Below are 11521 nucleotides of genomic sequence, written 5' to 3'. Positions count from 1 at the left end.
TAAGGCTTTATAAATCAGTACTAATACTACTTGATTCTATCCCTTCTGTTAATGCAGAGTTATAACGTCTATACCTACTTTAGGAAAAAGTTTCTATCAGATAGCTAGTAGATCCTTCTTGTATATGTTGAAATGGGCATAGTTAAGGATCTCTGAGGACTATCCTGTGGTGAGCAGCAGATGTGATTTCCTAACCACACATCCAGGGAGTCTGTTTCATTTGTCAATCACACAGCCAGGGAGCGTGTTTCTCCAAACACCTACCTTTGTGGAAAAACTACTCCATTTGGCAACAAAAGGACAAACCTCGCCTACACATTTGTTCAGGCCCATGGATTATATTCAGCTTGGCATTTCATAATTACTGGATCTGACTTGTCAGTGGCTTTCTTATGTACTATTATCAGAAACAGGTTTGTTTTTTTAGAAGTAGGTAAAAGATTTTATGGTTTTGAACAATGTAAGACTGAGTGTGGGGGAAAAAATATGTGGAAAAGATGAAACAAGTTATTGCTGTCTCAAGGTTTGTTGAAATTGTAGGTGTAAGAAGAAGGGAAAAGCTTATGATCAAATGGGCTGAGATGTGATTATAATATACAGGTGGATCAATGGGAAAATGTGTGGTTGAAGGGACTGAAATTTATCGTACGATCTAGCCTTAAAGCGAGTTTTTATTACACAATGTGCCATTGGAATGTGTCGCCATGCAAAACTGTCTAGGGCAGGGGTCAGCAACCTGAAACAGTGAAAGAGCCACTCAGAACCGGTTCCCTCACAAAAGGAAAAACTGGAAGCCGCAAAAAATGTGTGCGCATGCGCGTACATGCGCGCATGGGCAGAACAGGGTTTGACTGAAGAGTGGAGCCAAGGTGAGATATGCACCTACCCTGCATATTTGAATTGATTGGTTGAACTTTTTTAGTCCCATTTTTTTTTTTTTGGACTGCACATGGCAGAGGACTCCGGAGCCGCAGGAGACGGCTGAAAGAGCCGCATGTGGCTCCGGAGCCGCGGGTTGCAGACATGTCAAACACAAGGCCCGGGGGCCGGATACGGCCCGCAAAGTGGTTTCATGCGGCCCGCCAAGCCATCCTGGAAACAGTGACGGAACGGCCCCCACTGCCTTGGCCCTGGCCCAGAGACCCTCCTTCTGCCAGAGACCCTCAGATCTGTCCCACTCCTGCCCAGGCCCCCATAGGCACCCTTGATGCCAACGATGTAGAGCTGGCCACGCCCACCCAGTAGGCCATACGCACTCTAGCCACGCCCACCCAGTAGGCCACGCCCACCCAGGCCACACCCACCTGGCTCCCTGAGGGCAACCGCAATGCTGATGCGGCCCTCAATGAAATTGAGTTTGACACCCCTGGTCTAGGGCTTTAGAAATTTAGCCAGAAGTAAAAATGACAATCCTTGAGAGCAATTGGAGCAATAACTTTTTGATGCAAGAAAGACGAAATAAAAGAACAGAAAAGACTCATGACAAGGCAAAGTATGTTGTGGCCGGTACACCCACAAGCACGCATTCACACAAAATGTAGCAGACAAAACAGTTTTGGCAATGGGTAAGACCAGCAAAGTTGAACAGAGGGGGGGGGGGTCCTTCTGGCTGCCCAACGGCAAGCCTTTAAAACAGGGGTCTTCAAACTTGGCCCTTTGCTGACTTGCGGACTTCAACTCCCCGTAGACATCTTACTGACTTTTTCCAGCCAACCGTACGCAAAGTAGTCCTCGCTTAACGATTGCCTTGTGCAGCAGCAGTTCAAGTTATGAAGATAATGAAAAAGTAATTATACAACCGATCCTCACATTTGGCAGGTCTGTCAAGCACAGGAAAGCGGAAGATAGTTCATAAGCAGTGTCAACTAAACTAGGGCTAGTTTGTTAATGAATTCCAGAGCTAGCCTCAGAAAGAAAGTAGATTGCCCTTATCATCATCTGCTCTCATCTGGCCCATTCATTCACGCCCACCTTCAACATCTCCTCAGACAATGAGAAGGCAAAGAAGGAGTCGTCAGCATAAAGCGTGGCTAAGGCTCTCTGCAACTCCTACAATTTCCTCTCAGTTCCTACAACGTATGCCCCGTGAAGAGAAAAATGAGCTAGCCCTTGATTGTTGAGGCAATGCTGTCTCCAACACAGTCTCTAATACCTGGGTAGGCGTCTCGAATGCCTGCCCAGCAAGTCTAAGGCTCAGCCCTTTACACCCCTCTGCCTATCAAGAGAGCAACGAGAAGCCATCCTCTGGGATGGTGTGCACAGCATTCTTCCTCGTGCACTTGAAGACCAAGGCAAGTTCATTGCCCACATCAGAGAACCTAAAGTGGGGGGAAACTCCTTCTCAGCCAGGTTGGAAAAACCTCAGCCCCATTCCCAGCCCGTTTGCATCCCATACGTCTTTGTTAATTGAAGTATTTCCATGTTCAGATCTCCTGGTTCCGTAATGACTCAGTGGCTTACAAATAAAAGGAGAAAAACAACACACATAGGTAAAATCATAACCAACCAGAGGATGAACTCAATAACTATAATACCTGCAACTCTTCCTTCTCCTCCCCTCCCCCCCGCACCCTCTCCTCAATATCAGCCCTTACTTACCAGATATAAGTGGATCTTTCTCAGCTTATAGTATTGTATGTCGGGAGAGTGACAGGGAGTCTGCAATGTGCTCTCCACACTTCAGTTTATATATATATATACACACACACACACACATAATAGGTGTGGTCAAGCAAGAGCATCACGGATTGGTGATTTCGTAAGCCTTGATGTTTCAAAATTTACAGGAAAAATAGGATTCGAGAATAAGCCAATTAGTTGTAGCAGAAGCTTTCATCAACTAGTTTCTTGAAGGTCACATCATTGTTGTAAAATATCTTCAGATCTCTTTGATCCTAACAAGGGCGGCTTGCAAGCCGAAGGAGTCTTGCCGCACAATTGTGACCTTACATGATGACCATGTGACAAGCAATGTCCTTTAGGGGATGAACATAGGCATGGTCTAAATATATATATATATATCACAATACACTACCAGCAGTCATGAGGTCAGTTGAGTTTGTTTGCAGTTTGAGACCATTTGTAAAAAAAAAATATAACAAACACGGCAGCGTGTACGTCTCCCTCTTTCTCCTTGCACAGGTAGTCCCTGACATACGACTGCAATATGAGACCAAAATTTATGTTGCTAAATGAAACATTGGTTTAAGCATTTTGTTTCTACTTGGAAACCACTTCTAGACTTTATTCTTGAGACACACGGCCAGTATATACTAAATATGTAAAAAAGTAGAGGTTATATTTTTATTATTTTTATGTTACTGTGCTGAAAAAAAAAACTTTGCTCATAAAATGTTCCTGTCTTCCCTCTCTCTGAATTATAGCCTTGCCAGATAGACCAGGCAAGAAACAAAAGCAGGTAAATTAACTCTACTTTCTTGTCATTAACAGAATCTTGCAAGTCTAAAAGAACAGCTCATCTACTCTCTCCTTCATAGGGTCCCTTCTGAGTGTCTTCCTCCTCCCAGTTAATAGCTGTGGGCTATGCTGTCCCTTATCAGACTGTTCTCTAGGCCAGAGGTCCCCAACCCCCAGTCCGTGGACCAGTACCGGGCCGTGGCATGCCAGAAAACTGGTCCACGCAAACGAGCAAGGCCCCGTCCGTGGGATGCAGGCAGCAGATCCAGAGAGCAAGGACCCCACTTTTCGATGAGTTCAGATGCACAACCAAATAATAATAATAATAATAATAATAATAATAATAATAATAAACAACCGCTGGATGACAGATTAAATAGATGGAAAACCAAAGCTTTGCATGGACAGCATTTGAAAAATATTGAAGGAAAATGTGATAACAACTTGACATGGGCATGGCTTAAGATGGGAAACATCAAGAAAGAAATGGAAGGCTTAATACTGGCTGCTCAAGAACAAGCACTACAAACTAATGCCATGAAAGCAAAGATACAAAAATCCACTGACAATCCAAATTGCCGACTTTGCAACTACAAAGTTGAAACTGTTTCACATTTAATATGTGAGTGCAGCAAAATCGTGCAAACTGATTACAAAGCTAGACATGACCGAGTTGCTAAACTAATCCACTGGGCATTGTGTAAAAAATACGACTTGCCTGTGTTCGAAAAGTTGTGGGAATATAGGGTGGAAAAGGTTGTTGAGAATGAGAGGGTGAAGATCTTGTGGGACTTCCGAATACAGACAGATCGCCATTTGGAACACAACCCGCCAGATATCGCAGTCATAGAGAACTGAAGCATACAGTTGATTGATATCGCTGTACCAGGAGATGTCAGAGTCGAAGAAAAAGAACTGGAAAAATTACGAAATACCGCGACATGGCCATCGAAACTGCGCGATTATGGATGAAACGTGTAACAGTGACACCCATTGTCATCGGGGCACTGGGAACGATGTCCAAAAACTTTGCAAAATACATCAAGAAATTGCAGCTTCCTGCAATAACTCCAGCAAAGCTACAAAAAACTGCGCTACTCGGAACATCTTACATTTTAAGGAGATACCTGGTTGATACCTAGGATGCTGGCAGCAACCCGTGTCAACCATTAGCGCCAGTCAATTTGAGTGTTCAGTTGACTGAGGTTCATGTTTTATGAATAAAAGTTTTATAATAGTAAAGTTGGAAGGGACCTTGGAGGTCATCTAGTCCAACTCCCCGCTCAGGGAGGAAACTTTATACCATTTCAGACAAATGGCTGTCCAGTCTATTCTTAAAAACTTCCAGTGTTGGAGCATTCACCACTTCTGGAGGCAGGTTGTTCCACTGCTTAATTGTTCTAACTGTCAGGAAGTTTCTCCTTAGTTCTAGGTTGCTTCTCTCCTTGGCTAGTTTCCATCCGTTGCTTCTTGTCCTGCCTTCGGGCGCTTTGGAGAATAGCATACTGTTTCTCTGAGTTCCAGAAATATCCACCTTTGATCAAATTTAAGTAGGGGATTTTGGAACATGACATTTGTGCTATCCAATAGGGATTCTCATTCATCCAAGTCAGGGTTGTCCCAAGGGTGCTTTTCCGAAAGGCAACTGGACTTTCTTTCTTTCTTTCTTTCTTTCTTTCTTTCTTTCTTTCTTTCTTTCTTTCTTTCTTTCTTTCTTTCTTTCTTTCTTTCTTTCTTTCTTTCTTTCCTTCCTTCCTTCCTTCCTTCCTTCCTTCCTTCTTCCTTCCTTCCTTCCTTCCTTCCTTCCTTCCTTCTTTTTTCTTTCTTTCTTTCTTTCTTTCTTTCTTTCTTTCTTTCTTTCTTTCTTTCTTTCTTTCTTCCTTCCTTCCTTCCTTCCTTCCTTCCTTCCTTCCTTCCTTCCTTCCTTCTTTTTTCTTTCTTTCTTTCTTTCTTTCTTTCTTTCTTTCTTTCTTTCTTTCTTTCTTTCTTTCTTTCTTTCTTTCTTTCTTTCTTCCTTCCTTCCTTCCTTCCTTCCTTCCTTCCTTCTTTTTTCTTTCTTTCTTTCTTTCTTTCTTTCTTCCTTCCTTCCTTCCTTCCTTCCTTCCTTCCTTCCTTCCTTCCTTCCTTCCTTCCTTCCTTTCTTTCTTTCTTTCTTTCTTTCTTTCTTTCTTTCTTTCTTTCTTTCTTTCTTTCTTTCTTTCTTTCTTTCTTTCTTTCTTTCTTTCTTTCTTTCTTTTGCCTTGTGGAAAAGCACCTTTGGAACTATCCAGGACGATGATATCAGGCAAATATACATAAATCACACTGTTTTATATTCTGTGCTATATTTTGAAACTTTATGTACTGCTAAAGTGCCCATTACACATTCAGTGGCAAATGGATCATTAGGCTCTGATTCCGTGAGATCTGGAGCTAATTGTAGTATCGGGGCCTTGCCTAGTTAAGACCTTTCTTAAATGAGGAAGCCCTTTTTCCTCATCCAGGTGAGAAAAACTTTCCAGAAAATTCACAGAGAAACACTCCACACATATTTGTTTATTGGACAGCTTCCACTTCCAGACGTCCTGATTCTTTAATGACTCAGTGGCTTACAAATAAAAGGAGAAGAAGAAAAAAAAAAGAACAACACACACAAAAATGCCACAACCAACTAGAAGATTTAACACAATAGTTATAAAAACTAAACCAGCAATAAGCATTACTTACTAGATATAAGTGGATCTTCTTAAGCGTATAGTATTATATCTTGCGAGAATGACGGAGAAAATGTAATGTGCTATCTCCACAGTTCAATTTCTAAATCTTCATTTATATAATAGGTGTGCCAGGACAAGATCATCACGGGTGCTATTAATCTAATATTCATAATTACACAATCTTTGGCCTTTCAAAATGTAGAAGACAAATAAAGCTGTTTTAATAAGCTAATTAGTTGTGGCACAAGCTTTCATCAGCTATTTTCTTGCAGGTTTTGTCATTATTCCAAAGTATCTTCAGATCTCCGTCATCCTAACAAGGGTGACTTACAGGCCAAAGGAGTCTTGCCACACAGTTGTGACCTTATGTGATGAGTGTGTAAACAAGTGATGTCCTTTAGGGGATGAGTGCAGTCATGCTCTCAAAAAGCACATTACACTAAAAGCAACAATGAGGTCATTTCAGATCATTCATAAAAGCATATCAAATACAGAAGCATATAAGTGTATATAAGTGGGTGATAACATTAAAAAAGTTACAAAACAGACTTGATTTTGTAAAGGCACCCTAAAGACTTTGGTAAGACAGAGCTGCTGATTAAAACATTGCAATCTTCTTCGAGATTTCTGGAGATTTATTTCACGGAATCAGAGCCTCATGATCCATTTGCCACTGACAGTATAATGGGCACTTCAGCAGTACATGAGATAAAGTTTCAAAATATAGCACAGAATATACAGCAGTGTGATTTATGTATATTTGCCTGATATCATCGGCCTGGATAGTTCCAAAGGTGCTTTTCCAAAATGCAAAAGAAAGAAAAGAAAAGGAAAGGAAAGAAAGAGAAAGAAAGAAAGAAAGAAAGAAAGAAAGAAAGAAAGAAAGAAAGAAAGAAAGAAAGAAAGAAAGAAGAAAGAAAGAGAAAGAAAGAAAGAAGAAAGAAAGAAAGAAAGAAAGAAAGAAAGAAAGAAGGAAGAAAGAAAGAAAGAAAGAAAGAAAGAAAGAAAGAAAGAAAGAAAGACAGTCCAGTTGTCTTTTGGAAAAGCACCCTGACCTGGATGAATGAGAATCCCTATTGGATAGCACAAATGTCTTGTTCCAAAATCCCCTGCTTAAATTTGATCAAAGTTGGATATTTCTGGAACCCAAAAGATAGAGTGTTAAATAGCGGGTTCTTTGGCGCAGGAATGAAGACGTGTAACTGAGTACAGGGTAACTCATAGTTTATTTCGTGCAGAAACTGTAATGGGGAAATGGCTGCAACTAGCCGCAATATATAGTCTAGCCCCTAGGCGGCAGCCAATAGGTTTGAATCAACCATTGCCGCCTGGAGATAGCCAATTGCAGCACAGGAGACTTGTAGTCTGGGTTGCTGGAGAGCCGTTAGCTGCTCCAGCAACCCACGTGGTATTCCTCAAGAGCCCAGTACATAACAGAGTATGTCAATTCATAATTGATTTGTCCGTTGAGCGAAGAAACAAATATATTTAACAGATAAATGGACAAAGAAAGTTGCTTAAAGGTCTTGCTTTGTGCAGAATCTAGGACACCAATTCTGAAATGAACACCCTACCGCCACCCAAACGCAGGCTAATTCTGTAGCTGTATGAAAGCATTTTTTAATTGAATGAGGGATGCATGTTAATATAGTTTTAAACTTTCGGATCCAGGCTGTCCTTCTAGGTTGGCAACTGAGCGACATAGCTTATGAGGAATGGTGCAATTTTAATGATCCTAAAGGATTTTTTTTTCATTCTTACATTGTGCATACTTGCTTGATTAGGCTGAAAAGGCACAACCGGATTCTTAATAAATCTCCACCTTCAACATGTCTTCACATTACATTAACAGATTAGCCATTTCTTCTCTCGTGAGTCAGGAGCTTCCCAAACACTTTGACTTTGTTGACTCACACATGCAGATCTTCCCACTCTGCACCCAGATAAAAAGAAGAGGGAATCAAGCTATTCTCCAAAGCGCCTGAAGGCAGGACAACAAGCGACAGATGGAAACTCATCAAGCAGAAAAGCAACTGAGAACTAAGGAGGAATTTCCTGAAAGTAAGGACAATTAACCAGTGGAACAACCTGCCTCCAGAAGCTGTGAATGCTCCAACACTGGAAGTTTTTAAGAAGAGACTGGACAGCCATTTATTTGAAATGGTATAGGGTTTCCTCCCTGAGCAGGAGGCTGGACCAGATGACCTCCAAGGTACCTTCCAACTTTATTATCATGTGGTTGTGCATCTGAACTCATCGAAAAGCGGGGTCCTTGCTCTCTGGATCTGCAGGGTGGCATCCATTGGCAAGAATGCCAGGCTTGGACTGGAGTAAAGACTTGGGGTCTTCAGCAGTCTCTGCCAGCTGTCAGCAGCCAAGGCCCCAATACTAAAATTAACTCCATAGTGCAGGGGTACCCAACCTTGGCAACTTTAAGACCTTGTGGACTTCAACTCCCACAGCTGGCTGGGGAATTCTAGGAGTTGAAGTCCACAGGTCTTAAAGTTGCCAAGGTTGGGGACCGCTGCCATAGCGGCTTTGGGAAAAAGGTTTTGCTGCCATTTCTCAGTCACCCTGTTTCCAAGCCTCATGTCATGGTTCGGACAGATGAAACTCTTCAAAAGAACCTTGAGGCATTGTTTCCCTTAAAGGATCTTTTATTCATGTAGCATAATATCGGCACTTACATAATCGAAGCCCAAAACTGAATTCCCCTCCCCTGGGCACCTAGTATCAAAGCACAATTCCCTCCTCCAATTTACAGTCATAAATCACATTTCCCAATTAGCTTGAAGCTTGGGCTTCCTCTCCAGCTCTCCAGCCCGCCAATTCTTTATCAGCTCTGGGCTCAGTAACCTTGATTCTCAGGCTACGTTTAGTGTTGTTATGTCTAGCTGGACTCTCATTCACATCCCCCCTTCCCAGCATCATCTGACTCTAAAAGCGAAAGGGGAAAAGATGGCTACATTTCCATCTGTTGTCAATGCAAAAACATCCAATGTTGGCAGTGTTGACACCTCACATGACTTGGAGCCTGGTCTGAGGCAGCATGCCTGAGTGGTAGTGATGGCACCAGAGCTGATGCCAAGGCCTGGGGTAGTGGCAGCTGGTGGAGACTGCCCAAAGTCTCAGGCCTTTAATTTAGGTCCAGGCCAGTGCTGTTATGCAGGGTGGGCTAGATGAAGTGGGGAGATCAGCCTATGTAATAGTGGTGAATATCTGTATCTAGTTTTGTTCTCTGAGCTTGCGGGTTGGTTTCCGAATGTTGTGTTACTGGTCTAGGAGACATCTTCAGCAGAGTTTGGCTGGGAGGGATATCGGTGTCGGTGTTCTCCTGTTCATAAGGGCCTCAGGTGTGTTGAGTGAGGGTCTTGTGATGGGTCAGGAGTGAGTCTGTAGGATGAGGGTGAAGGTTTGTCCCCCAAGCTTGTGGGTTGGTTTCCGAATGTTTCGTTTCCAGGCTAGGTGACACCTTCAACGGAGTTGAGGGGGAATGTCGTTGTTGGTGTTTTTCTGCCTCTAAGAGCTTTAGGTGTGGGAGTGTCAAGTGAGGGTCTGTGATGGGTCTTGTGTCCTTCCTGGTGGCACAGTGGTTAGAAGGAAGTATTGCAGGCAAACTCTGCCCACCGCCAGGAGTTCGATCCTGACCGGCTCAAGGTTGACTCAGCTTTCCATCCTTCCGAAGTCAGTAAAATGAGGACCCAGATTGTTGGGGGGGGCATATAGGCTGACTCTGTAAACCGCTTAGAGAGGGCTGTAAAGCACTGTGAAGTGGTATATAAGTCCAAATGCTATTGCTATTCTCCCCTTGTTTGAGCATTACGTTATATCCAAAATTCCTTGCCCACTGAATCAGGCCATGCTATCTACGGTGTGACCAGGTTAAAGTAAAGGTTGATTTTTAATAATCATTTGCTTAGACATGCCATCCTAAGAGTTTGGAATAAATGCAAAACAGGGCTCTCTCCAAGGATGCCTCTTTGGGTGTGTCCCTAGGAAGCTGTTTTTTTTTTTGTTGTTTTTTTTAGAAAAGCAATGGTGGCAAAGCCAGACTGGACCTATAGTCAAATCATATCTTTAAATTATGCTGATCCTATCTCCAATCTGCTTGAATCGGAAAGAGGTGTTTGCCATTGATTTATGTATCTACAGTTGAAAGAAAGATTTAATCTCAGATATTTGTGGTTGTCTTCTTCCAAACGCAGCGTTTCCCACCACAGAAATATCAACCACAAGTCACCAAGAGGTGATTCAGTTGCTGGTTTTATAAAGGGCTGGCAAGAAAACTCGCACAGTAAAGAATGATAACTAACGTCGTGGACTCCAACCAGCTGGAAGGTATTCTGAAGTTTCAATGCATCCAATAGCCTGTTCGCTTTGTTAAGTGAATATTGAAACGATGCCCCGAGGAAATGATTTTTTTTTGAAAATCTTTTATTGAGGGAAAGGAAGGTGCCATTTTTATAAATATGCAATCTGTATTACCAAAGCAATAAAAATGAAGCATGTCTTAAGTCCATAACTGACAGATAATATTTAGAAGGGTGCAGGCAGATATCTCCCTAATAAACAGGAGCATTAGAGGAAGGGGGAAATACAACACAACACAATCAAGTGGGGAAATTCACTATTGTCAGCCCCACTCGGTAGACCCAGACCAAGAGAAGGATTCCACCGATAGGCTTAAATCTATTTTTATTCTGCTATTCTACAAGGGCAGAATTTTGCAAGGCTGGTTATTTGTATCCGTTCCTTCTAGAGTTTAGGGAATTCTAGAAGGAGGTGTGTGTCTGGCCCTAATTTTATTTGTCCACTGTGGACTTAAGATACATTTCATCCTTCGCTGGTTTGCTAACCAAGCTTGCATTTCAACACCTTTCTCTGGGAACAAAATTCACATCCCCTCAGAAACAGTTATCGCAGGCAGTGAAATGCGATCAGAAGGCATGCAGCAGCCAAGTGGGTGCTGCAGAGGTGAGTAAGGCCACACCTGGAATACTGCAGCCAGTTTTGGTCACCATATCCCCCCCAAAATGTTGAGAGTTTGGAAAAAATTCAGAGAACAGCAGCTAATTTGATCCAAGGCCTGGAGGCCAAAACATACGAAGAACGGCTGCGGGACTTGGGTTTGGCTAGTCTAAAGAAAAGAAGAAATAGGGGAGACAGGATAGCAGCGTTCCAGTATCTGAGGGGCTGCCACAAAGAAGAAGAGGGGGTCATGTTATTCTCCAAAACAACAGAGGGAAGGACAAGAAACAACGTTTGGGAACCGATCAAGGAGAGAAGCAACCTGGAATTCAGGAGAAACTTCCTGACAGTGAGGACAATCAACCAGCGGAACAGCTTTGCCTCCAGAAATGGTGGGTGCTTCATCACTGGAGGTTTTTAAGAAGAGACTGGACAATCAC

The sequence above is a fragment of the Vipera berus genome (genome assembly GCF_964194415.1).
Source record: "Vipera berus genome assembly, chromosome: 6".
Lineage (NCBI taxonomy): Eukaryota > Metazoa > Chordata > Lepidosauria > Squamata > Viperidae > Vipera > Vipera berus.
This window is presented reverse-complemented; position numbering follows the sequence as displayed.